At 40.6% G+C, this 27230-nt stretch overlaps 1 protein-coding gene across 11 annotated transcripts in view; it reads left to right on the forward strand.

Moving 5' to 3' along the window:
• The first annotated feature begins 2313 nt into the window (after positions 1 to 2313).
• Positions 2314 to 27230, forward strand: part of FAM110B (family with sequence similarity 110 member B) — a 137103-nt gene continuing 112186 nt past the window's right edge. For 9 of the 11 annotated variants that reach the window (XR_013545409.1, XR_013545405.1, XR_013545406.1 and 6 more), the window contains exon 1: positions 2314 to 13511. The gene's annotated coding sequence lies outside the window, so the exon portion shown is untranslated. Of the gene's footprint in view, positions 13512 to 13961; positions 14313 to 27230 lie in introns of those variants that run through there. The other 2 variants (XM_078393759.1, XM_078393758.1) reach the window with 1 other exon arrangement.

The following is a 27230-nucleotide window of genomic DNA, read 5'->3' on the forward strand; positions in this document are numbered from 1 at the left end:
CTGTATTTAAAATATTTATTGCTGTGGGTATCAAAGAAAAGAGGAAGGATTTGGAATGCCACAAAGCCTCTTTCTGAGAGAAACATGATGCTTAGGGAATTGGGTGGTGGGTGAGGGTGATTATTCTCAATTTAGTTGTTTTTCTAACCCCATTTGCATGTGTATCAGGTGTGTCACAAGACTGTTTCTGATTCATGCAATGAAATCCGTATATTTCAGTAAAATTTATATGAAGTATACTTTTATACCGAATTTGCATTTTCATCATAGCAGCTATTCTCAATCTCTTTTTTATCACAGTAATAAATAAATATGCAAGAAATCAAGGCCGAATCAAGATTATATAAGCCACATAATGAACTTCATAAGGTTGTATGTGAAAAATTGTTTCCAGTTTGTGCCCCTTAAAAGTGCCAGGGCCCCCTGGGGGGCAAATGGACCCCATTGAGAATGGCTGGACTAAAATGTTTTCATGCATTTTTCATTGATACGCTTGTTTGGTTTTGCACATACTTTGTTCTTACAAATTACACCATAGGCCCCTCAAATTGCAAATATACAAAGTAAGGTGTGATGCATCTGACAAAAAATATGCACAAAATGAGTACTTCCATCAAAGATGCCTATAAAATTCTTTGTATATCTATTGGTATTTCTATAGGAAGACAGACATAGAAGCTTGGGGAAATTGCCTATTTTTACTGCAGCCTCTAGAATATTTTTATTCCATGTTTCAGCGGGCCTTCTCAAAGAGTGAGTTAATTTGAATCAAAATCAAAATCAATCACAAATTGGTAACAACAATCTTGATTGCCTAAATTTTAACATTGTTTAAAGTATTTGTTTTTATGTTCAAAATGAAATGGTCATTCTTCACAAAATAGGAAGTTGGAAGATTCCGTTTAGCATAATGTTTTCTCCAGTGAAATGTGCCCAGAATTCCAACTTTTGTAATATCTTAGTGCAATGTGCCAAGAATTAAAATATGATATCAGGTTTTCCAGTAAATAGCTGATAGAACATTGCCTTTGGTGCAAGAGTGGTAATTTTATTCAACATTCCTGAAGTAGGTACTGCATAAATCAACTTATCTACTGTCAGTATAGTTCACCTAAGAGTCATTTATGGAGCATCCATTAACATAGGGCTGGCGTGGTATTTCCCAGAGGAGGATCATATTCACAGCTTCTATGAATCTTCGAGTATTCAAAGATCGATACAGACCTGTGCAGATCTGAGGACCTCCCACCTGCACTAGAACAGAAGACCAAGGATACAGATGGAGACAAGATATGCTACTGTAAAAAGTCCTACTTTCCCCCTACATTTTCTTTGCAAAATGTGGAGGGAGAAAGCAGCTTTTTGCAAAGAAAAGAAATTTTGGGTTAAAAAAGGGTCTTATACATGGGGACATCTTATGCATGGAAAAATACAGTATTCAGGTGTGATACACAGCAAGGAGTCAGAAGCAAACATTAGAGCACAAAGGCAGTTTCTGGAGATGTTTCCAAGTCCCAGTCTAAGGTGTACGAAGCTGAGCAGCTGAATACTCACCCAGAACTCAACTGCAGGCACTAGCCAGTTGGAGAAGGCACTCAGCTTCAGAATCGTGGCTTGCTGATCTCCTTAGGAGTAAGAGATTTCTTTCAAGAAGACCTATTCTTGAGGGGTCTTTCCTGCAGCTAAGTCCACTAGGGGCCATCTAACTTGACTTTGGGCATTCTTATGTGCTTGGAGGTGGTCTAGCCTCTGATACAAGTAGAAGCACAGAGATTCCTTCTACTGGAGGTTCAGAGCCTTGGCCTCTGAGAATCCAGGAACTGCAGGATTTAGCAGTTCTTCCTTTTATCATATTCAGAGGGTGCTCTCTCATCTTTGCCAGCAAAGATGAGAGCCATAATATTTGCAAAACTCTACTCTCCAAACCATAGGGACGTAGTGGCGCTGCGGGCTAAACCGCAGAAGCCTTTGTGTGCTGCAGGGTCAGAAGACCAGCAGTTATAAGATCAAATCCACACGACAGAGTGAGCTCCCGTCGCTTTGTCCCAGCTCCCGCCAACCTAGCGGTTCGAAAGCATGCAAATGCAAGTAGATAAATAGGGACCACTTTGATGGGAAGGTAACAGCATTCCGTGTCTAAGTCGCACTGGCCATGTGACCACGGAAGATTGTCTTCGGACAAAACGTTGGCTCTATGGCTTGGAAACGGGGATGAGCACCGCCCCCTAGAGTCGAATACGACTGGACAAAAATTGTCAAGGGGAACCTTTACCTTTACCTTACTCTCCAAACCACTGATAGGCAGCCAGCACTCAGGATGAGTCTTTGGACAAATCCCTGATTGCACAGTTGACTTTACTACCCTCGTATGCCAGGGGCTACTCCTTTCACCCAACTCTGGAGAAGAATAAAAAGCAAAGCACTTTGCAGTGGAGACTAATAACTCTGATATCACGAGCCTAATGGATGTGTTCTAGTTTTAATTTGAATTTTAAAGGAGCCTCCAAGGTGCTGTACAGTATCTATTTTGGGGTATAAGGTTTGGCCCTTTCAATAGTCCAGAAGAAACGCTAGGGTAGATTCACTATTCTGCAACATTAGAGTCACTAGGATTTACTTGAGCTTTGCATATTCTTGTCCAAAGCTGAGACATCCCAGAACTTGAAAAAATCTTTCTTAAAAATCCCAATAACATACTGTAAGTGATTGCTTTGTAACTATGAATGTTTTCATGTGTGTAAGAATTCAGTGAGATTTCCCCTTAAAACAACATGACCCAATACCCAAAAACACTATCTTGAGGTAGGGAGAAAAGAGGAGGAACCAGAAGGGACAGCTATTGAAGATAGAGAAATGCAAACTAATTATTAATACCAACTTAAGATTAAATTGAGCACAGTCTTATGCTTTAGAGCACAAGTGGTGTTCATTGCAGGAAGGATGGGCTCAGCCAGAGTATCCTGACTACTGACTACTGAAGACCTCAAACTCTTGTTTGTTGTTTTGTCCAAATGAGCATTTCATATGATTTAGCTAGGGAATCAAAAAAGTACTCAGTGACCAAGCTTCATTATTTTTCTACGTTTGAATCATGAGAGCGTTGGCCAGCTATATTTGGACAAGTCAGTCTGCAAAAGAACTTAAAACGTGAAATATCAGTTGGAAAACAAAATGGTGAGAAAAGGCCTATCCTGCTGAAATACACAAAAAATAAAGGGGATTTTTTACAGCCAAACACTGAGAATTATGGGATTGATGCTCAAAGAGAGGTGTGTTTATTTGCTTACTATCTATTATATTGTGCTTCCTGATGCAAACATACACAACTGAAGAAAGTAGAAGGAAACAATCTTGAACTAAAAGCATAATGAATATTTTTGGAGTGGAGGCAGAAACTGTGTCTTCTGACCTTCATGCATTAATTTATCGTCTTCTCTCTACATTCAGAAACCTTCCTTCTCCCAAGTCTGGAATGTGTATGGTTGTACTAGACTGAATACAGAAATCCACTGCACACATGCTAGAAAGAAGCAACTGAAACTATCTCATGCTTGGGATGTTTGAGGCTAGCTTGGATATTGCTGCTTTTTATTAGTCATCTCAATTTACTGAAACCATTAGAAAAGTTCATCTCTTGATTGATGGTAGTATATCTTCTATTGTGTCCTGTACGGAGATGATTGATAAACTTTTTGAACTATAACTTTAAAATACCTGTAGATACCAATGAAGTGTACATTTATGGCTTTTCTTTGCTCAGTATTTTAACTATTCACTTCTTCAACAAATGGTAGTATTACTGTACTTCCTTTTGTTCATATCAGATAAAGCCCACAGCTTCTAAGAATGACAAAGCCTATAATCCCATGCAGCTATCAGTCAGGATCTCCTCAGGAAAATTATGCTTTGTTGATAGTTTAAAGGCAGGAGTACATCCATTGTTCTTCTAAAAATGGCCATGTTAATATAATGTGGAATGAGCAAGATAAATTGCAAAATTAAGAAAAAGTGGCATTTTAATAATCTACATCCAGGGACGTAATCCTATCCATTGTTTTGTCGTAATGCTGGTCACTCAGTTAGATTGCATCAGGCAATTTTTAGGAAACAAAAACTTTTGACCCCTTGCCAAATGTCCTGAAGCCTCCATGGAATCCCCCTTGTTATGGAGAAAGCCATTGGGAGCTACACAATGGGGAAAGTCTTTCATTTGCAAATAAATAAATAAATAAATAAATAAATAAATAAATAAATAAATAAATAAATAAATAAATAAATAAATAAATAAATAAATAAATAAATAAATAAATAAATAAGCAAGCAAGCAAGCAAGCAAGCAAGCAAGCAAGCAAATAAATAAATAAATAAATAAATAAATAAATAAATAAATAAATAAATAAATAAATAAATAAATAAATAAATAAATAAATTGGCATGGCTGATGGCATCATCAGGCATGCGTGATGCAGATGGACAAACAAGATTTCAGGCTTTGTTCTACATACGAGATGGAAGAAATAGGAATCTGTATTCTATACGGTGATCACAAAGAGCAAATCTTTAAAAATCTTTATATCCATCTTTTTTAAAAATGGAACAGTTCTAGCTATATACTAAGATTTAGATTCACTGAGGATTGTGTCTAAAATACTTCTTAAGGTTGGTATACACTAAAAAGACTTTCCAATGATCAGTATTTTACCATGCAAAAGATCAGTATTTTACCATGCAAAAGATTTTTAAAAATTACATTAGAAGTCCATAAAATTGCAATCACAATTCTTTAACTGGCTCATTAGTACCACACATTGCAAGTAACACCTAATGTTGGGTTGCAATGTAAATCATAAACAGAGCAATCCTATGCATGTCTACTTAAAACTATGTCCCAATGAGTTTAGTGTAATTTATTCCCTGGTCCTTTTCAGATTACGCTCTGAAAAGATGGGGGAGGACCCATAACTCACACTACAGAATAATTTCAAAAACAATTCCCATCAATTCCCTTATTAACAAATACCAATAATGTTTGTGTGACTATGCCAAGCTTTGCTTTGACATAAAGTCTGTGATGCCTCAAAGAATAACTATGGTATTTACAACCAAAGAATAACTATTTTCCTATGAACTGTTCCCAATTGAGCTATAGCACAAAATTTGACAGATTTTACTTATAAGGGAATGAAGTAGCAAAGAAACCACATTTAGTACTGTTCCATATTGTCTGAGTGATACCAAGCAGACTGAATAAACAAACAACTGATGAAAGAATCTTAATTGATCAAAGCTAAAACAATGTACTGTATTATTAATACCCATCAATGCACCTACAATATTGACAATCTAAGTGCTTAGTTATAAAGGAACTATATATGAACAATATAAAATTATCCTTACAAGAAGAGTAATTTTCCATAATGGACTGCAATTTCTTTCTTTTTTCTTTTTTAATTTAGATCATTACTGACCAGCTTCAGTATGGTGTATGAATCTTGAGTATTAATTTTTTTTGTTTCATGTGTTTTTGATGAGATGCTTAACACAAAAAGAGGAAATGTGACAGCTACTTCAGACACTCAGCTAATACAGGCATCCCATTTGACAGAAGAAAACTGGTAGAGGGTGCCTTCTTTTGAGTCTCTGTCAATGTTAACAAGGTAGGTGCACTTTGTAGTCCTGCACCTGTTTACACTGAGGTCAGAGCCGATGAGTCTTGTTCTAAGGCAAGTGAGCATGGACTGAAATTGCAGCTTAAGAACAACTGTTGCTGAAGGCCCCAGTGAAAAGACTGGAAGATGCAAGAGTGGAGTTGGGGTTCTGTGATCAAGCAAGAAACCATGTGGATGAGTCACAATATCGAAGACTATAAAGTAGGCCTCCTTACCCTGTATATTATCTAACATAGAAATAAAACTTAAGAAATAGATGTGGGCAAAGAGACTATCACCACATAGTCTCCTCTTTCTATGATCAATAAAAATATTCTGTCTACTTGAACTTCCTGTTATATGCTTTCATAGAGGGACAGCATCTGAAAGGAGGCAGCAGTTTGGAGAATAGCCCCCACCCGAGAGAAGACATTTTCTTGATCCCTTTTCTTTGCTGGAACAGGAGACTTAGCTCTACCCTTCTCCCTCCCACGCTTCTTGATTTTGTTAGCACAGCCATATTAGTGCATTCAATCTTCTGAATTATCAGAACTCCTAGGGAAGTACACTTTACCACAAGAAAGCAAACAGTCTCTTCAGCTAGAAAAACAAGCACAATACTATCTATCTGAAGAAATATATAATAGGCAAGATATTGGGAATCTGTTTTCAGCTGGAACAGGGCTTGTCCCTGCTTCTCAGAAAAAAAGCCAAGATGTGTTCTCTGCACGAGAAAGGCATGTGTGTGTGTGTGTGTGTGTGTGTGTGTGTGTGTGTGTGTGAGAGAGAGAGAGAGAGAGAGAGAGAGAGAGAGAGAGAGAATAAAGTGAGGCCAGCAACCCTAACGGTCTACAAAGAGGTTATACCAAAACAGTAGTATTGTGGTACTGAAAAATTACCACACATTTCACAAAAGCTATTGTAAACATACCATAATATTTTTATGTTTATTTTTTTTTCTGTTATAGCTCTCAGTCTCGCATTTGGAAGGAAGTTTTGTTGCCTAAGACACAGCAGTATTACAGTAAATTCTGACTACTCATCTGCACGCACAAGTCTGATTTCTAAAGGGCCTGCTGGCCTGTTCTACCCCTCTGGCTCGCCTCCAAATATTCATAAGTTTAAACATGGGTGCCATTCCAAAGAGAAGTCGGATAGGGCAAGTGATAAAAGGAAAGCTAGTGAAAAGAGGCTCAGCTTGGCACATGCCACCTCCTACAAACTTTCATTCAATGGAACTCATGTGGCAGGTGTTCCTAGTGGATTGTATCAGTACAATTTGGATGCAAGCCATTCTGATACTTTTTTAAAAAAAAGATAGACCAAGACTTTTTGCACCCCAAGGCGAAACCAAGATGGTGCCTTCTACCCCATTCCATGTACAAAAGCTTACTGGAGTCCTGGTTGAATTGTTCCAGTCATAATCCTTTTTCAAGTGCTAAAATATATTAAAACCCCATTGCTTGGCACATACATACATAGGCATATGCTGAGCAACAGCTTTTTAAATTTTACAGTGTTTATCTTAATCTTGAGATTTGTTAAGCAAAACAGGATAAATGTGGCAAGAGGCACATTCTCCCATTGTGCATATGAACAAAATAGTGAAGATTTATCACAGAGTTAGGAGGATTAGCAATTGAGCTTTGCCATACAGAATCAGTCGTATCAACAGCAGCTTTGTGAGACATCTGCACAGTATACTGTACATGAAATACAATAAATTCACATAAAGAGAATGATTACTTGCCACTTCTGTAAGACTGAACAGTCTAATGGTTTAGCCTCGCCACAATCCTATTTAGATCATTACCAGCAATCAGGCCCATTTTATGAGCAGGGAAATGAAACTGAGATGGTAGCTCCTCCAGATTGCCAGGGAGCACATGGGTGAAAAAGTTTCTGACTGAGAGCTCTCTGGCATAGCACTCTGTGCAATGGAATATTACATTTTAAAAAAAAAAAATTGAATACAGATGTATATTTCATGCCTAAAGTTACCCAAATGGGTATTTTATTATTATTTTATTAAAAAATAAAATACATTTTCTTAGTGTATACTTGAATTCTATTCACTTTTTGATGCATCTTCTTTTGAATATGGGATGCTGTCCTTTAGCACAGTGGTCCCCAACCCTGGGCCTCCAGATGTTCTTGGCCTACAGCTCCCAGAAACCTTCACCACCACCTCTGCTGGCCAGGATTTCTGGGAGTTGAAGTCTAAGAACATCTGGAGGCCCAAGGTTGGGGACCACTGCTGTACCAGATTGGACTGTTTGTCTCTGCATCCTAGTATCAGTTGTGCCTATCTCAACATGAGATACAATCTTTCTCACTGTCTGCTTCCATTTAAAACAAATAGTAAGGACTGAGCTTGTTATTTCTTGGATGCAGTGTATATACAGTATCGGTGAGCTCTGGATCACCCCTAATTATCTTTTTCTACTTTGTCTATTACCTTCCATGAGACAAGAAGCTATCCCATTTCTTCATTCTTCAAGTAGTCAATGTGACCATTTCCTCTTTCACTATTTTTACTATATACTGTTCAACTATTTTCACCATGCTTTCATACATGATCCTGCTATTCACCATATTAAAGGGTGATTTTAAATGTTATAGGCACAACACACTCACAAAAAGATAAGGTGGTCTTGGAATTATGATTTCTGGGTGTGAAAAGAAAGGTGGCATTTTCCTGCTGCTTAACAAAGAAGAAGGCCTGAATTTTAGCTGGGGTTTACAATATTTCTTGTAAAGGTCACTTAGAATCTCAGGACTCTTTGGAGATAGTGAATCTGTGATACAGCATTGATTTTATAGAATCAAGAAACTGCATGCTATTAAGCATTGATGATTTAAAGATATCCCATGGCAATATATGGAAAGCATTGAGCCAACCTTGTTAAATTATGCAGAGGGTTTTGGTAGGAACTACAAATACATTTCTCTCGCTAAATCTTTCTGTTTTTAGCGTATATCTAGTCAAAATGGACACTTCTAAATCTAGACAGAAGGAAGGGAAAGACAAACTGAGGCTGGACTAAATTGGTCCTCAGAAGTAAGATAAAGGAAAATAAAAGGCTATGGTGAAAACAAGGAAAGCACAGACATAGATACTAAGTAGAATATATTGGCGGCACCATGAGGGGGAGAAAAGAAAGCATTCAACAGCACATGGTGGGTATGAAGAGTGAAACAATGAAACAGCAATTCAAATAGACATGTGATACAAAACACATACAATTTTTTTTTTACCTTTCACATAATACTGTCCTGAAGGACAAACCACTTTCAGCAAATATGTGGGTGCTGAGAAGGAAGCAGGTCAGCTTTCAAAATGGGAAACCACTATATCCTTGACTTGTGATAAATAATTCTGCATTGCACTTGTCAGCAAATCAAAAAATATTCCTATGTTCCTTTACTTAAGAGGAAGCCCATTAATACATAGATCTGTGTAAGACTGCAATGTTGCTCAGGTGTAATTTCAGAAAAATTACAGTATGGTCTATGGAACTGCTAAAGAATAAGTGACAATAGGAATAGCCCTAGTTTTAAAGCACAGTACATTTCTCTGTTGCTCTGTTTGTAAATAATTTGTTTTCAGTACTTCAGCACTTGACAGAGCTCTTAATTTCAGTGTTTTTAAAAATAAGTTCACTGAACCTGAAATTCAGATATGCCATTTATGTCATAGGCACAAAACACATGAAATCACAAAAAATTCTTTTCATTTTACTTCATTGCACCAATCGAAACTGAGTGTTATTGTTGTTCTCGATACAGAACATAACCTATTATTGTCTGTGAAAGACTAGAACAAATTTGACATAATTGCAATAGACCTCCATGTCTTCCACATCGTCCTTGGAGACCATCCATCCGTCTGGGAATAGCCACTCACCAGCCTGTCGAGGAAGATGTGCAGCCAACTCCAGCAAGACTCCACTCCTGGTGGTTGAGGCCCTGAGTATGGCAATGACAGTAGTCTTATCCACATCAGGAGTGGAGGCGGTGTGAGTGGGAGAGAAGGTTCCTTATCATTCAATAGCTGGGACAGAGCACTATAACAAGGAGGGACGATCAGGGTCTGGGGAGGAGAAAGCAGTGAAGGAAGAAATCAAGGGAGAGACAGATGTATGGAGTTCTGGAGTGGACTTTGGCACCTTGGGATCCTGTCCTACCTCAACCAGCCAGTATTTGCATTTCCTTGTTCCCACAAATAATCCAAACGCTGCAGGTACAGCAAGGCCTAGGGACATGGTGTATTGGGCCTTCCTGAAGAGCATCAATCACCTTGACCCTGCCAACACTGATACCAAACCAGCTATGATGCTGGCAAAAGCAGTGTCAGTGCCAATGGCTCCTCCAGTTGGAGAAAAGCCTCTGTGCCCAAGAAGCTCAGAAAAAGGAGCATTGAGGGGCCATGATGACCCTTGGACTTAACTCCTGCTCAATGGACTGGGGATGAAGAGAACCACCTGGCTGAACATGAGGTTCTGCTGGAGGCAATTGGACTGAGTGTGACCAGTGGGATCAGCATTAAATAGTAGAGCAATATAGTTCAGTGTTCTGGTAGCATAATGTGGTCTCAGAAGTTCCTGTGCTGGTGCCCTCAGGGCTCTTTGATATCCCCCCCCCCCGCCCATGGAGAGGCTGGGGACCCACACACTAACATTTTAGAAAATTCAGTTTCTAAAGTGTGGCAGTTCTAGTAAGATTTGTAGCACAGTCCCACACATTTCCTGAGAAACAAGCCATACTTTCTCAGTGTGTTACCTCAATGTGTTTAGAACTGCAACCCTGGCAGTCTATAATGAATAAGTGGGAAAGCACTTTAAAAGTATGGGCAGGGAGTCCCAGTAATTTGTACCCCTATATACCGAATAAGTAGAATATGTGACTTAGTGAGAAAATGGCAAAATATTGCTTGTTGGAAAAATAAAGTGAAAAGCTAAACAGTTTCTAGCAGTGGAAAGATACAAGAATTGCAGGGGGTCATACCACAATGTGAGTCAGCAGTGTGAGTCAGCAGTCTGAAGCAACGGATAAACACACAGCCAGAAAATTAGAAGTTGTGAACTGTTACCTGCTTAACTCACAAACTATTGTCAGTTTTGAAAGCATGCCTTGTGAAATATCTGGAAACGAGAGTTTTCTGAGTGTATTTACAAGAAATAATCACAAACACCAAGATGACGTTTTTAGATTTATCCATTCACAGAAATATCCACCCACAAAAACTGTCCTACGCCAAAACAGAGGATAATTTTTAATACTGTACTAGGAAATAGCACCAGGACTTGTGTCTCTACAAAAAGCTATTCTAAGCACAAGGAGGACCATCATTTGTAGCAGAAATGGATGATGGATCTTTCATTCAGACTCTCTAAATGATTGGCAGTGGATCAGAAAATCTGCCTTCTGACTCCAGGGCTGAATCTAAGCCCAGAAACATCTAATTTCCACAATGCACAGCGTATATCTTATCCACTCAGGTCACTTTTCCTCACTGTGCCCAGCAGCACATAGTACCTTCTTAGCATCCATCCAGCCACTAAGTCATATACCCATCAACTTAAGTAAATGTCAGTAGATCTCAGATTTCAAGTAGATGGTACAAACTTGAAATATGATTTAAAGGTCTAGAAGCATCTTGTCTATCTATTTCACAGTGATCTAGACACCCCCTGGAAAGTGATAGACAGTTCCTCGTGTTAAATGCACTGCATCCACTTATCTGGGGGTATGAACTCAGTGGACATGCATAGGATTGCACTGCTGTACCTATCTGATTTGGCTGGATAGCTATGGAGCCAGAGGCTGCAAGTTTCATTCACCACTGTGCATCTCAGAAGAGTCAGCGTGTCCCAGGAGGCCCCCAGAAGAGAGGAATAGTAAACCACTTCTGAGTACTTTCTACCTAGAAAACCCCCCAAAAGCCAGAATTTACTTGACAGCATACGATTATTATTATACTGGTATGGTCACAACAAAGATTTCTTAGAAAATATTTAGCCAGCTCATTACACTTCTCCCTTCAAGAATGCTGGGGTTAGAGGCACTGGAACCCAGTGTAGTTCAAAATCTGTGTGATTTCTTATGCCTCCAGAAACATAAACATAACTACAAAGTATTCGCAAAGGCTTTCACAGCCAGGATCTAATGGTTGTTGTGGGTTTTTCGGGCTCTTTGGCTGTATTCTGAAGGTTGTTCTTCCTAACGTTTTGCCAGTCTCTGTGGCCGGTGTCTTCAGAGGACAGCACTCTGTGCTCTGGATGTCCTCTGAAGATGCCAGCCACAGAGACTGGCAAAACGTTAGGAAGAACAACCTTCAGAACAAGGCCAAAGAGTCTGAAAAACCCAGAACAACCATAACTACAAAGCTTAAATAGTTGATTATCACACACATACTATATACATAACAGTTATGCATGTCAGGGTTTTCTTCCGTAGCACTGATAATCCTTTCCATACAATACTGTGTGTCATGAGCCTTAAAGTCCCTGATCTAGAGGCTGAATTAGAGACGTCGTGTTTGAGAGCAAGTAAACCACTTTGACAATTTCAGTGTTGAACTCATAGGCTTCTGGGTGGTCAAGGGCACAGTATTTATTGAAAATTTATTTATTGAATAGTAATTTATTTATTGGTTTATTCATTTATCTATTGGGGGGAAATCCATGTGCTGTATAACTCAACCCCTGCTGTTTCGACTCCTGCAATTCAAGGGAGAAGTGAAAATGAGATACATATCTATCCGTGAGTCCAAAGAGTTTAAAAAACATCACAGATTAAAGAGAAATTATTGGTGCGCCATTCTTTTAGACTGGTCAGGAATCAAATTAGTGCCACAGCCAAACCTAGGAAAAGGAAAAGGAAAAAGAAACTTTTAGGGTGGTAGGGGATAAGACACAGTCTCAGATAATCCACTCTGAGAAGGTTTCTGTTTTCTTTCGAGGAAAGGATTGAAAAGAATAGCAGCTGAGTGAACGTGGAGAGACCCAGGCTGTTAGTTCGCCTACAAAATGAAGGAGGGGTAATGTAAGTGAAGTAATTCCTCTTGCGGTCCGCGCATCATCCTCACAGATGTAGCCATCCGAATTACTGCTTTTCAACAGCCTTGCCCTACTCTGAACGTCAACTTATTGAGTCGTCGGGATTTGCTGGCCGCGATCTCTCTTCCTTGCCCCGCTTGGTCCAAATTCAGAACATTCCCTTTAAAAGTGTGCGCGGGGGGGGGGGAGAAGAGGAGAGGAGGAGAAAGGGGAGCAGCTTTCTCAGCCGCGGCTGCTCCGTTACATCGAGGAGGCCGATTCAAGCCTATTGTGTGCGAGTCAGCGCACCCTCCCCGCCCCGCCCCTTTCTCCATTTCGGCTTGGACCAAACCATCCAGAACCGAGGGGCCCGCAGGAGGGCAAGAAGCCAAGGGGCATAAAAATCCTCCCGGGAAGCGCCGCTCTTCCGGGAATTTCCCCGGCGAAACGGCAGGCTCGAGTTCCTGCTGCGTGGCGGATGATCTGGAAGGTCGCCCATGGATGGGAGAGAAGCGGCCCTTTCTCCGGGACTCCCCTCTGCCTCGCCGCCCCAGTGGGAAGGACGGAGCTCGGCGCGCCGCTAGCGGCTTGCAGCTACAGCGAGAGCCGCCGCCGCTCCTCGGTCGTGGGAGAGTTTCATTCAATGCGCGCAGGAAGCTCCGCGCGCTTGCTGGCGGGACGGCTTAGCGGGCGCCGCGGCTCCTTCGCCTGGGCTCCGTGTCCGGGGCCGGCTGGTCTCCTCGCATCCTTCCCTGCTCAGGCTGCCGCCTTCTTGTGGCGGGGGGCGCGTTCCCTCTGAGGAGGGGGACCCGAGTTAAGGCAGGTAAGGCTGGGGAGAGAGGAGTCACCGAGACCGGGGCTGCCCAGACGCCTGCTTAGCCCCGCCGGCCAGCCGGTCGTGGCGGAGGCACACGCGTATTTGTGCGGGGTAGAGGCATTTGGGGGGCGGGGGGGGGCGGGAGTGACGGCTGTCGCTCTCCTTGTGTGGAGCCTCGAGCGCAGCAGCTTCGTCTCCGCAACCCGTCCGCCCGCCCCCTGCCCGCCCGCCTTCTCCATCTCGAGTTCGCCGGGCGACCTCTCGGTGGGGTGGCGGCGTCTGCTTCTCGGTAGCCTGAAGAGCCCAGGCTCCTCAGCGAGCGCCGCTTCTCCATCGCACCGAGCCGGGGCTTGGAGACCCAGCAGCGGAGCCGCTCGTGTCCGCGCGCGCGCGCGGGGAGGGAGACGGTGTTGCCTCGTGCATGCGCGCCGAGTCCCCCCCCCCGCCACCACCTGGACTGTGTGGCCCCCTCCTCCTCAATCGCCGAGGGGAGGGGGGGGCGGTTGACTCTTCCAGGCCCTCCCTGGGAGAGAACTAGGCGCTCGGGAAGCGAGGGTAGAAGCAGGAGGGGGAAGCCCCCCCGCAGGCTTGATCGGGAAACGGAAAGCTGGGTTTGGACACAGAAAGGAGAAAAAGGATGGGCATCGTCTCTCCCTTTCTCCTTTTTTTTCCCTTTTCCTGGACATCTACAGAGCGCATCCAGACCCCTGCATCTGGCCGGAGGCTGTTTCCTTTCACGCACGTAGAGATGGAAGTAGTGCGGGATAAACAGGGTTGGACTCCGACCGGGACAAGCCTTTTGGAAAGGTCCCGGATTTTTCTCTGTCTATTTCCACTTGGGTGTTCTGTGCCACAGCTTTTGGTTGGGAGATGTTGCTTCCGGAACGTTTGCATCCGAAAAGTTTCAGCCCTGTGCGCTTTGATCTGGGAGTTGTGCTTAGAGGGAAGGCAAAGATCCACAAGACACTGTAACCTGTGGGCCATGTTCCCTGAATGCACATTGTCTGCTTTGAAGGATAGCTCAGTGGTTTAGGCACCTGGCTGCGGAGCCAGAGATTGGGAGTCTAATTCCCCATTGTGCTTTCTTGACAGGGGCTGGACTCCATGATCCATAAGGACCCTTCCAGCCCTGCAGTTCTAAGATGATGATGATCTCAGGATTCAGTGGCAGTGTGATAAAAGCTGTACCATCAGACTAGGATGTCATCACCCTCATGGGGCTTACATTGGGACAGACATGTGTGTGGAAACAGACTGTGTGGCCATCGTGCAGTTGCCTATGTGGAGTTTACTTTTGGCATTGTGTGTAGGGCAACCTCAGAAGAAAGTCCCAATGGGTTCAGTAGTACTTACTTCCTTGTATCTGGTTTCTTGGATTGCAGGTTTAATGCCTTTTCTGCTACTGTTTTTACATGTTATGCGCATCTATGGAACTGGAATATCGGTGACAACTTAATAACATTGTGTTAAGGTAGTATTGTGGAATGTTGATGTTCTCATGGATCTAGAAAAGGTTCCAAGTCAAGAGTTCTGATAAAAGGTTCTCTTCTTCCTCAAATACCTATAACAGGTGTGTGCCAGGACTTTGTCTTTGTTGTTTTGTTTTATTGTTGCAGGGCATTGTAATTCCAGCATTTCTTCTGTTCCGTTCCAGAACTGGCATAGCACAGTGGTTAAGAATATAAACAATGATCTAGTAAGCTCCCACTTTTAATCTCTGAAACATAAGAAAGATACTTTCTCTTGCCTTTAATTTCCCCTCTCCTCATTATATGGATATAATAATAATAGCTGAGTTGACAGGATTGTTGCAAAGACTGAAGTATGGAATTACATTTTGAGTAACTAGTTAAAGACTTACTGAATGACAGTAATGTAAAGTGGACACCGCTGGTTAGAAAATGAATATTTGTGCAGTCATCATCTGTAGATCCTTATTAAGCTCAAGGAAACTTTTTAATTACAAGCTGCGGGACTGTTTTGGACCAGGTGTTTTTCAGTATTTTTTACTAGTTACTTAAATCAGAGATGGGGAACATGTGGCCTTGCAGATATTAGGCTGCAGTCATCATCCTTGACCATTAGCTGGACTGATGGAAGTTGCTGTCTATCAACATCTGGAAGGCCCCATGTTTCCTCATCGTTAATGTAGATAGTGAGATAGAAAAACTTTTTGTCAAGTTTTCTGATGACACAAAACTAGGAGGAGCATAAGTATGTCAGAAGAGCAAAAATAGTGAAATTTTAAAAAATAAGCTTGCTAACTGATCTGAAATCAACTGAATGGAACTTTGCACAAACATATGCTCAGATCTGTAATGTCTTTGTTTAACATCATTTGTAGGCTATGTTTCTCCTGGGGAGGAGACCAAAGAAGGCTCACAGTGTTAAAACAACTAATGCTAAAAGCACAATAAATTTCAGATTAAAATGTATAGTTAAGTACTTGCAAATATATTAATTAATTAATTAATTAAAATACATTAAAATTTTTAAAAGGCACAGAAAAAGACCCCTAAAAACTAGCATCATCGTTGTTGAAAGCCTGCCTGGAGAGGCATGAATAAGTAAATAAAATGCACAAGTGGAAAATGAGTATTAATAGTTTGGGGCCATTTTAAGGAGCCACACTTTATGAATGATGTATGCAATGATGTATAAAGGAAGACAGTGAAGATCACAATGGTGTGTAAAGAGTCTTATGGGAAAAGGGTGAAAGAAATGAATATATTTAGCATGTCTGTCTGTCTGTCTGATTGACTTATAGGGTATTTTTGGATTAGTTGGAGTAATAATTTTAAATTAGTCAAACTTGATAACCTGCAAGATCCCTTCAAAGACTAAGTGACCTGAGCCCAGGTAGAGTAGACCCAGTGGACCAGGGAAACTTTCAATTTCCGGGCACAATTCACAGTGCTGGTTTAAACCTATGAAGTCCTAAATGGCTTGGGTCTAAACTGCCTCAAAGACTGCATCTCACTTTATGAGCCTACCTGGGTTTTAAGATCATCAAGGGAAGCCTTTCTCTCAATCCCTCTGCCCTCACAGGTGCTTTTGGTGGAGACACCAGGGAAGACCTTATCTGTTGCTGCCCCTAGACTCTGGAGCTCCTTCCCAGAGAGACCAGGCTGGCCCTGTCTTTGCTGTCCTTCCATAAGCAGGCACAGAACTTTCCCTTCAGACAGTCCTTAATGACTGGATGTCTGAGAAGGGTTTTTAAAAGTGGGATTCTTTGTTTGTACCTTGCTGCTAAATATGTGGCTTTTAATGTGCTTTATTCCTTTTTATCCCCTTCACGGATTGCTGCCTTGTCGTGGCGAAGGGGCTTGAGTAATTCAGAGAAGCTATGGGCTATGCCGTGCAGGGACACCCACGACGGACAGGTCATAGTGGAGAGTTCTGACTAAATGCAATCCACCTGGAACAGAAACTGGCAAGCCACTCAAATATCTTTGCAGTTGAAGAAATGGAGTAGTCCTCATAGTCAACAAAAGACTGGGAAAAGCTGTACTGAGATGCAGTCTCAAAAATAATAGAATGATTTCAATACGAATCCAAGGCAGACCTTTCAACATCACAGTAATCCAAGTTTATGCACCAACCACCAATGCTGAAGAGGCTGAAATTGACCAGTTCTATGAAGACTTACAACACCTTCTAGAACTGATGCCAAAGAAAGATGTTCTTGTCATTATTGGGGTCCGGAATGCTAAAGTAGGGAGTCAAGAGATAAAAGGAACAACAGGGAAGTTTGGCATTGGAGTTCAAAACAAAGCAGGGCAAAGGCTAATAGAAATTTGTCAAGAGAACCAGCTGGTCATCACAAACACTCTTTTCCAACAACACAAGAGGCGACTCTACATATGGACATCACCGGATGGGCAATACTGAAATCAGATTGATTATGTTATCTGCCAAAGTTGGAGAAACTCTATTCAGTCAGCAAAAACAAGACTGGGAGCTGATTGTGACTCTGATCATCAGCTTCTTATAGCAGAAATCAAGCTTAAACTGAAGAAAGTAGGAAAAACCACTGGGCTAGTCAGGTATAATCTAAAGCAAATCCCTTATGAGTACACAGTGAAAGTGAAGAACAGATTTAAGGAACTAGATTTGGTGGACAGAGTGCCTGAAGAATTAGGGCTGGAGGCTCGTAACATTGTGGCAGCAACAAAAACCATCCCAAAGAAAAGGAAATGCAAGAAAACAAAGTGGCTGTCCAACAAGGCCTTACAAATAGCAGAGAAGAGAAACAGAATGCAAGGGAGATGGGGAAAGTTACAGAAAATTGAATGCAGACTTCCAGAGAATAGCAAGGAGAGACAAGAAGGCCTTTGTAAATGAACAGTGGGAAGAAAAAGAGGAAAAGAATAGAAAGGGAAAAACCAGAGATCTGTTCAAGAAAATTGGAGATGTTAAAGGAACATTTTGTACAAAGATGGACATGATAAAGGACAAAAATGACTAGGACCTTACAGAAGCAAAAGACATCAAGAAGAGGTGGCAAGAATACACAGAAGAACCATATCAGAAAGATCTGGATGTCCCGGACAAGCCAGATAGTGTGGTTGCTGACCTTGAGCCAGACATCCTGGAGAGTGAAGTCAAGTGGGCCTTAGAAAGCATGGCTAACAACAAGGCCAGTGGAGGTGATGGCATTCCAGTTGAACTATTTAAAATCTTAAAAGATGATGCTATAAAAATGCTACATTCAGTATGCCGGCAAGTTTGGAAAACTCAGCAGTGGCCAAAGGATTGGAAAAGATCAATCTAGATCCCAATCCCAAAAAAGGGCAGTGCCAAAGAATGCTCCAACTACCGTACAATTGCACTCATTTCACATGCTAGCAAGGTTATGCTAAAATCCTACAAGGTAGGTTTCAGCAGTATGTGGACCAAGAACTCCCAGAAATCCTACAAGGTAGGTTTCTGCAGTATGTGGACCATGAACTCCCAGAAGTACAAGCTGGATTTCGAAGGGGCAGAGACCTTAAAGCCAGAGAGTTCCAGAAAAACATCTACTTCTGCTTCATTGACTACGCAAAAGCCTTTGACTGTGTTGACCACAACAAACTATGGCAAGTTCTTAAAGAAATGGGAGTGTCTGACCACCTTATCTATCTCCTGAGAAATCTATATGTGGGACAGGAAGCAACAATTAGAACTGGATATGGAAAAACTGATTGGTCTGCAACGAAAACAAACCTATCCATTCTGAAGGAAATCAACGCTGAGTGCTCACTGGAAGGACAGATCCTAAAGCTGAGGCTCCAATACTTTGGCGATCTCATGAGAAGAGAAGACTCCCTGGAAAAGACCCTGAAGTTGGGAAAGTGTGAAGGCAAGAGAAGGGGACGACAGAGGATGAGATGGTTGGACAGTGTCATCAGAGCTACCAACATTAATTTGACCGACTTCTGGAAGGCAGTGGAAGACAGGAGGGCCTGGCATGCCGTGGTCCATGGGGTCACAAAGCGTCGGACATGACTTAATGACTAAACAACAAATTCTTTTTTATCTATTATTTTAATATGATATCTATTTATTTTTTAATATTGCAATAATTAATTTTTGTTTGGCTTTTAATATTGTTTATTTTTAATACTGTAAGCTGTCTTGGGCTCCTTTTTTAGGAGAAAGGGTAAAAAGGATAAGTACATAAATACTGAATTCCCTTTGATTCAGTGGGTCTTCTTTAATTGTGACTGAGAACTGGAAGCAGGTCTGTGGTTCTGTGAAGCATTTTAAATACTTAGAAAAGTCATTTCCTATGTAAAGGTTCACAAGTCTCATGTAGAAGCTACAGAAAAGCAGTTTTTATGTGATAACTTACAGATTGACAGCAGTGTAGTGTGCTGACTGGCCCAATTTTATAGAGAAATTCGTTTAAAACTGTTCTAAAGGACAAGAGCATGTTTGGATGAAATTGATCTGTGGTTTCTTAATAAGAAGACCTTTAATAGTAGCCAAACAACTTTGGCAAAACAGTTTGTCCTCCTTTTTAAAAAATCATCTTTGCAGTGCAGATTTGTAGGGAAGGGACTGAACAAGTTGTAGAATGCCTACATTTATTTCAAATTTCAAATAGGAAGTCTGGGAGACACACTAATGATGGTTGGTGTCTGTGAAGTAAGTGTGTGGCCTGAAATATATATTGAATCCTTTGTAGATACTGTGGCATATACAGAGATTCCTTGGCAAAGGTAATGATTTTAAAAGGTAGGTGGTTTGAGAACAACTGTTATAAGAGAATTTCTATGCCAGCTTTGGGCATGATATCAGCTTGTAAAGCCGTTAACCATGCAGAAGCATTTTGCACATAGAAATTATAGTTCTTGAGTGGAGCTTTCCTTTCTCAGAAGCTTTTCTGATAGTAAAAGTGAAAATGTTTTAGTTATTTTTCAAATTTGTCACTATGATTACCTCCACAGTCCAAATTAGTTGTTATTCACTGACATTAAAGGTAAAGGTAAAGGTTCCCCTTGACATTTCCAAGCCATAGAGCCAGCATTTGTCCAAAGACAGTTTCCGTGGTCACGTGGCCAGCGCAATTAGAGACAGAATGCCGTTACCTTCCCACTGAAGTGGTACCTCTTTATCGACTCGATATTTGCATGCTAGGTTGGTAGGAGCTGGGACAAGCGACGGGAGCTCACTCCGTCGCGTGGATTTGATCTTACGACTGCTTGTCTTCTGACCTTGCAGCACAGAGGCTTCTGCGGTTTAACTCGCAGCACCACCATGACCCCATTCACTGACATAGACTTGAACTAAGTCTCTGTCATATATGAAATAAGTGGGTCATATGAAGACCTGTTTTATCCAGCAAGCATGTATATGGAGATAACTTGCTTCTATTGAACAGTCTTATATAGTTTGCCAAACAGCAGATGATTACATAGATTTACATTGATTATAAAACAAATATTGTTTTTTAAATGAAATGTAAAATGGGTAAAATTGGGAAGGTATAACAAAGATAAGTGTTTTGTATTCATGACTTGATTTGAGGGTTGGATAAAAGCATCTTCATTCTCCACAATAAACATGAAGCTCTTTCCCCTAGGCCAGGCTTCTGCCTCATCTCAAATTGATACATATCTGTCACAATATTGCATGAAATTAAGTTTCTGAGAGGCTGATTTTTTTTTTAAAAAAAAAGTTTATTGACTAGTTAAGTATTAGAGGGCTTTTTCCTTCAAGGAGGAACAAGTGAAGACAAAATACTGAAAATGATAGAAACTATATAGTTTTAGTATATTCTCTAACAATTTACATCAGTAGTAGGATGACAGTCAGAGGAATATTGGTTTGACAGTGGACGTATATCTAACTGTCTTGTAATGGTGCTTTTTTAGTTATTGTGGTACCTCCTGAAAGGAAACGTAAGTATAAGAGTTGATTGTTACATCTGCCACTGTCAGCTATTTTATGTTAAAAATCTCATAGTAGAGGGATTCCGTCTGGTGTAGTGGATAAGGGATGGACTAGAACTCTGGAGGCCTGAATTTGAATCCCTGCTCAGCCATTGAAGCTCACCGAGGATTTAGAACTGATAGAATTGCTCCTTAAATACTTCATTTACCTTGAAAGCCTTATAGGGTCAGTGTAAGTTGGTTCGAACTTAACAGCACATAACAACAACAGAGGTGAAAAGCGGTATGCCCCAGGGATCTGTCCTGGGACCGGTGCTTTTCAACCTGTTCATAAATGAACTGGAGACGGGGATAAGCAGTAAGGTGGCCAGGTCTGCAGATGACACGAAACTTTTCCGGGTGGTGAAGACAAATGTGTTTCAATATAAGAAAATGTAAAGTAATGCATATTGGGGCAAAAAATTCAAAAATGTATTTATCAGCTGATGGGTTCTGAGCTGTCTTACGGATCAGGAAAGAGATCTTGGTGTGCTGGTGGACAGCTTGGTGCCCTTTCCCCATTCGTTTTCTGAGTAGACCAAAATATTTTGTGTTTTCAGCTATACAGGATATTTTATTTTGCAATTATTTCACTTCCCCGCCTCTTCTTCCTGCCAGGTAGATTTTCCAACAAAGATAGGTAAAATCCTTCATATGATTTTCCATTTTGGCTAACTAGTTTTTGAGTAACTTCTGCTACTTCCTAGATTACTTCCACTGACAGTCTTCTGTATTGTTGCTTCTAATATTTGATGGCAATATTTGTTTATTACATTTCTCATGACACTCTTTTGCATATTTCCAGCATGTGTTAAATTTAGTCACTGTACAGTCCATCAAGAAAGAGATGGGAAACTTAGAGAAAATATATTTTTTAATCTTTGAATTGTATTTGGATCAGCAAACAAATTACATTTGACATCTAATCAGTTTATTTAAAGCGTTTTCCTCATTCTGTGGGCAAAAATGCATATCAGCTCCTGGAGCTAAGAAATGAGGCAAAATATGTGATAACTAAATAATTGTTTCTGGGGTAAACCATTGTCCTGAGTGGACTAGGTGTAGCTTAGTGATTAGGTACTATTTTCTTTGATAATCAGCTCAGTGTCTTGCCCAGAGTTATGCAATTTGAGAGCCTGGATTTACAGGAATTCTGTGTAGGCAGAATCTGGTTGAAGAAATAAGTTTGCATGAAGAGGACCAAGTTAGAATCCTTTCCTCTCTTGTGGAACTTTGTTCTAAATCATGTGATCATCTATGTTCAGGGGTGTCTCCATACTAGCAGATAATGGCTCTGTGTATGGTAAGATGTAACCTCTGAATTTTTTTGGATGTTAAGGATATTGTGTTACAGCTCCATTTTGCTCTTTTAATCCCTAATTGCATTCATGTAACCAGTGGTGTGTCCCTTTGCCTCTTAAGGGCATTGTGATTAGTCCAGTATCCCAAAGCCAGCACACCTGGTGCAAGGGTCTTTGCCATGTAGTGTCAGCTTTGGATTATAGCAGGAAAGGATTTTCTTTCCACTCGTAAACTGCAGAAATTCATAAAAGGAATGGAAAGTCTTCAGGCTGGCTTATTATACTGTACTTAAATACTGTATGTGTCCCTCTGTGCTTTCATATCATAAAACTTGAATTGAATGATAATTCCTATACTTTCATGTAGATTCAAATGAAATGTGAATGGAATTTGAGATTAGGAATGTACAGAAATAGTCAATGTATAAATGAGTGACAGCAACAAGAGCTTTGAACCTAACCTTCAAAATACATATGGGAATATGACAAAGCTGGATGTGTCATTGCTGATTTACATTTTGTTTGGTTTTTTCAGCTACATAGGTCTGCTTTTTTTAATCTGCAAAGGGACAATGCACTTAAGCATCATAGTATAAGAGATGGATAATGATGGTTATATTGCCAATGTTACAACATGGATAGGTCTTAAATGATGTGTACATAGAAGTACTGTGATATACTGTATATCTTTTAGTTTTGTTTCATAGTTCATTCAAAGTAGCCTGGGCTAGATCCAGATGATGTAAGTTATGCCTTAGTCCTGTGGAAAGTGATAGGATAAGTTAATAATGGCTAGCCTAAATGGTACTAAAGCATGCCTGAGAGCCACTTTACTGTAAAGGACAGAGTGATTGGGATTTGGTCTTAAGAGACTTGGGTTTGAATCCCCACTTTGCCATGGAACCTTACGGGGGGGGGGGGGATGGTAAAGGCATTCCTTAAATATCTCACATACTTTGAAAACCTATCAGAGTCACTATAAGTTGGTTGTGACTTCACAGTACATAGCTAACAAAAGCATGACTGGTTGTCTCTGGATAAGCTACATGTGGACACGATGTGTTTTTGAGCTTTCTTCAGTCTTCTGAAACTTTCAGTTTAGTAGAAATAATGAATTTAATAGATTTGTGTAGTTTCTAGAAAAAGCCCTCACATTCACTGTGGGTGAGACTACACAGCGGGGAAAATATGAGTTGATCCACTGTTATTTATGCCTGCGGAAGCTGGGTTTCCCAGGTGAAATTGTTGTAGCTCTCCCGATGTGGAAGAGTTGGAGGCAGAGAGTTGATCTGCACTGAGCTCCAACCAGAGTGGATAAAAATCAATATTTTTTTTTTAAAAAAATGAAAGTGATTTAAATCACGATTTAAATGAAACATTGGTGTGTGTGGTTTTTTTTAATTAAATGGTTAAAATGTGATTTTTAGAAATCAAATCCACCCTGGCTCCGACAGCACTAACTACCTTAACAAGGTGCTCACAAGTGCTGATTGGCAGTCTATACTTTTTTTCCTGTTATTCTCCAAAGTGTTTTAGTGAAAGCCTGTTTTTTAAAAAAAAGTCAAGAAAAGGAAAGGAAACTGCTTGAAGACAAGGCACACTTGGTTGAGGGGAACTTGTGCACCCCTTTGCTTCATATCAGGTGGTCATACTGGCAGAAAGCAGACAAAAGTGATGCCACACCGTTTGCAGCAAATTTGAACCATCCATGTGTGTATTCATGGGGGGAGATTATTCTCTACTCAAAAAAAAAAAAAATCCACAATGGGCTTTGCCACATTGAGCTTTATGCTGTGTAGTCACTGGGTGTTAATTTGAATTTCTCGGTGGCCAACCTGTCATAAATTGTGGGGCAAATGTAGTTGCCCACTTAGTCAATATTCCTGTTTTATTGCAGTTCATATCTCTGGTGGTGACAATACATACATTTGCATAGGTGTACTTCGCCAAAGAAATATTGTAGTAAATATTTTGAAATTTAAGCATAACAGACTAAAGAAAGTGAATAGATGTGAACATAGTGGTGATGCTTACTGAAACGTTTGGTACAATATTCTGCTAAACGGAAGGGAATACACAGCTTGAGAAACCTTGTGTGATAAATATTGTAGAGAAAGACCCTTAGGTGAGTATTTTTGGGTCAGAGTACTAGCCTTTGAATACATTCCTGAAGCATTTCCTGAACATTTTTGTTTTGTTTTTGCAGAGTCAATCCTGGATTAACCTGTAAAAGTCTTTGCAAAAGAGTTGTAGCCAGACAATCAAATGAGAAGTATTTCAAAGCATTTTTATTTTCTTGATTTTTTTCCTCTTCTTCTTTTAGAAAACTGATTTGTATGCCCTTCTTCATAGCACGGATTTTCCAGAAGACTTTGGATCAGAACATTCTCTCATGTTCCAAATTGTTTGAGATCTAGTTTGGCATATTTGGCTTGGATTAATTAAACCATACAGATATGCCACTCTGTGTTAATTTTTCAAGCTCGTTAAAGTTTCAAACATCCTTTTTTCCCCCTTTGGTTGTCAGAATAGGTTGAAATAAAATATTTGATTAAGATGAAAATAAATCATACAGGCTAGTCATAAACATTGATAAGGGAGTAAATTGATCACAGTGGCACTTAATTCTGAGTAAACATGAATACGGTTGTGCTGTTAATGTGATTTTAACATTGTATTGAAGACAGAGTTTTATTTCAAAATATTTCTAAATATTTTAAGAGAATGGCAGGAATCCTGTTGTCATTAAGTTTATACTGTGGAACTCCTGTTACATCATCTCCCAAGGCTATGCCATGCCTCTTTTGGGAAATTAAGTTTCCTATTCCCCTACTCCCATCAGTCTCTGGGGATCCTCAGGGATACCCTTTGTCCCAGAAAATCACAGGACAGGAATTATTTAAAGCTGGAAAATCACTGAGATGCATTTTATCTCTTATTAATTAGGATGATGATCATGAGGAGGAGGATTGTGGCCTAAGTAAATGGAATGAAATACTAAAACAAAAGTTTTTCTGTACATTTTTTTTGTTAGAAACTGTTTAAATGCTGCCTCTTATAAACCATATTTATGCAAGTGAGGAGGGAACAGTGGGAATATATACACTGGCTACTAATAATTGCAAGTCAGTCGGGCCTTCATGTGGTGAGTGTGAATGTCTGGAAAGGATTTGTAGATGTCTTTGACTGAATGCATTCACAAGTACCTGTGATAGGAAATAACACTATCTTAGCAGAATTCAAAGTCACTGAGCTCTTTGAGCAAATCCAATTGCAGCAGAAGTACAAGCGTTTTTTCTGATCTTTGTGTTTATCATACAAACTAATTTCCATCGGGGAGGGGTAGGTTTATGTGCATCACTCTGTCCAGTGGTGTAGTGGAGCCAGAATTCACAGAATTGAAGCCCTGAGACATTTTCATTAGCCAGGACCATCCACCCACCCACTGTATTCCCTCTGAGCTTAATTATAGTCCTCAAATCAAATGGGGGGGGGGGTATTTCTTAGAAACAATTGTTGCAATTTAGGCCCCTTGCAATGCAGAGCACTTGAGGGTAATGTGATGTTGAATTGGCAGTTAAGAGCCTTCAGCATTATAGAGACCAGTTCCTGTCTGTTAATAGGGACTAATTTAGCTTCCTGCAGTTTTGGAGACTCCTTGCAGAGCAGGCACTATAAATGGTTATTGCTGTGATAAGCACTTGCACTTCCAGATTTACTGCTGTCCTTGTCCTCACCACATTTACAGTGCTCAACACTTTTTAGGCTGCAATACTTAATTAAACAAGATTATACGGAATGCTGAATTCCATCTGTCTTTATTTTCATAGACTAGCTAATACGTTTAAATGTAAGGGAGTGCTTTTTCCAAAGCTGGAATCAGATAAACTATTTGTGGGTAAGCGTAATTGAATCTGTGGCTTTACTTTTGAGTAAGCTGTATACAGTGGGGCCCTCAGTGATTTAGACTTACATTATCACTTCCCTGGCAAATACTGGTACTAGTCAATTTTTTTCTGTTTTGGAAAGGTAACTTGTTTGTCGTTTCATACTCAGTAAAGAGTTTAGATGCTCCTCTGCCACCTTAGGCTGATGCTTAGAGTGAATTAGATCATACTTCTCCCCCCACCCCTTTCTTCTCTTGCCCTGTTTGCTGCATCATAGCATCACAGGGAGCTCTCCCTCAAGGGAGTCTTGAAGGTCTTCTACATGCTTGTGGGTCCTGGTGTGTTTTAGTCATCATTGTTTATAAATTACAGCAATGTTATTAACCATACAACATATTTTCCTAGTGATTGATATATCAGAAACTGCTGAATTGTGCAAAATATAAACAACTCAGTGAATACTGTTCTTCAAACTCGACCAAACTTCTTTTAATTGATATTAATTGATTTTTAATATGTTTTTGAAAGAAAGGAGTTTGCTACCTGATGAAGTCTGTTTTGCATACTGTGAAAATGATGTGTGTAGATTGCTAGGCACAAGGTATAACAACAACTCCTTGAAATCAAGCCAATAAAGGGCATGTTGTTCCTCCTCAGTTTGAAACCTTTTCCTCCTTCCCTCCTTTGACTTTTAAGATCTTCTAGGGAGGCCCTTCTTTCAGTTCTACCACCTTCCCAAGCTTTGGGAAATTTACTACAGGCTCTGTATCATCTATTCTGGTGTCCCAGAGGTTCGGAGTTGAAATGGATTATCTAGATCCATTTCAGTCTGGCTTCAGGCCTGGTTATGGACCAGAGACAGTTTTGGTCACCTTGGTGGGTGGCCTACACAGGGAACTGGACAGGGAGAGCGTGTCCCTCTTGGTTCTGCTGGACCTCGCAGTGGCTTTTGATACCATTCACCATGGTATCCTTCTGGGGCACCTTTCAGGGACGGGTCTTGGAGGTGTCCTTTTACAGTGGTTCCTGGTTGGCCAAATTCAGAAGGTGATATTGATGGAATCCTGTTCAATACCCTGACCATTGGTCTGTGGCGTCCCTCAGGACCCAGTCCTGCTCCCC

This window comes from Pogona vitticeps, chromosome 4, assembly GCF_051106095.1.
Source record: "Pogona vitticeps strain Pit_001003342236 chromosome 4, PviZW2.1, whole genome shotgun sequence".
Taxonomy (NCBI): domain Eukaryota; kingdom Metazoa; phylum Chordata; class Lepidosauria; order Squamata; family Agamidae; genus Pogona; species Pogona vitticeps.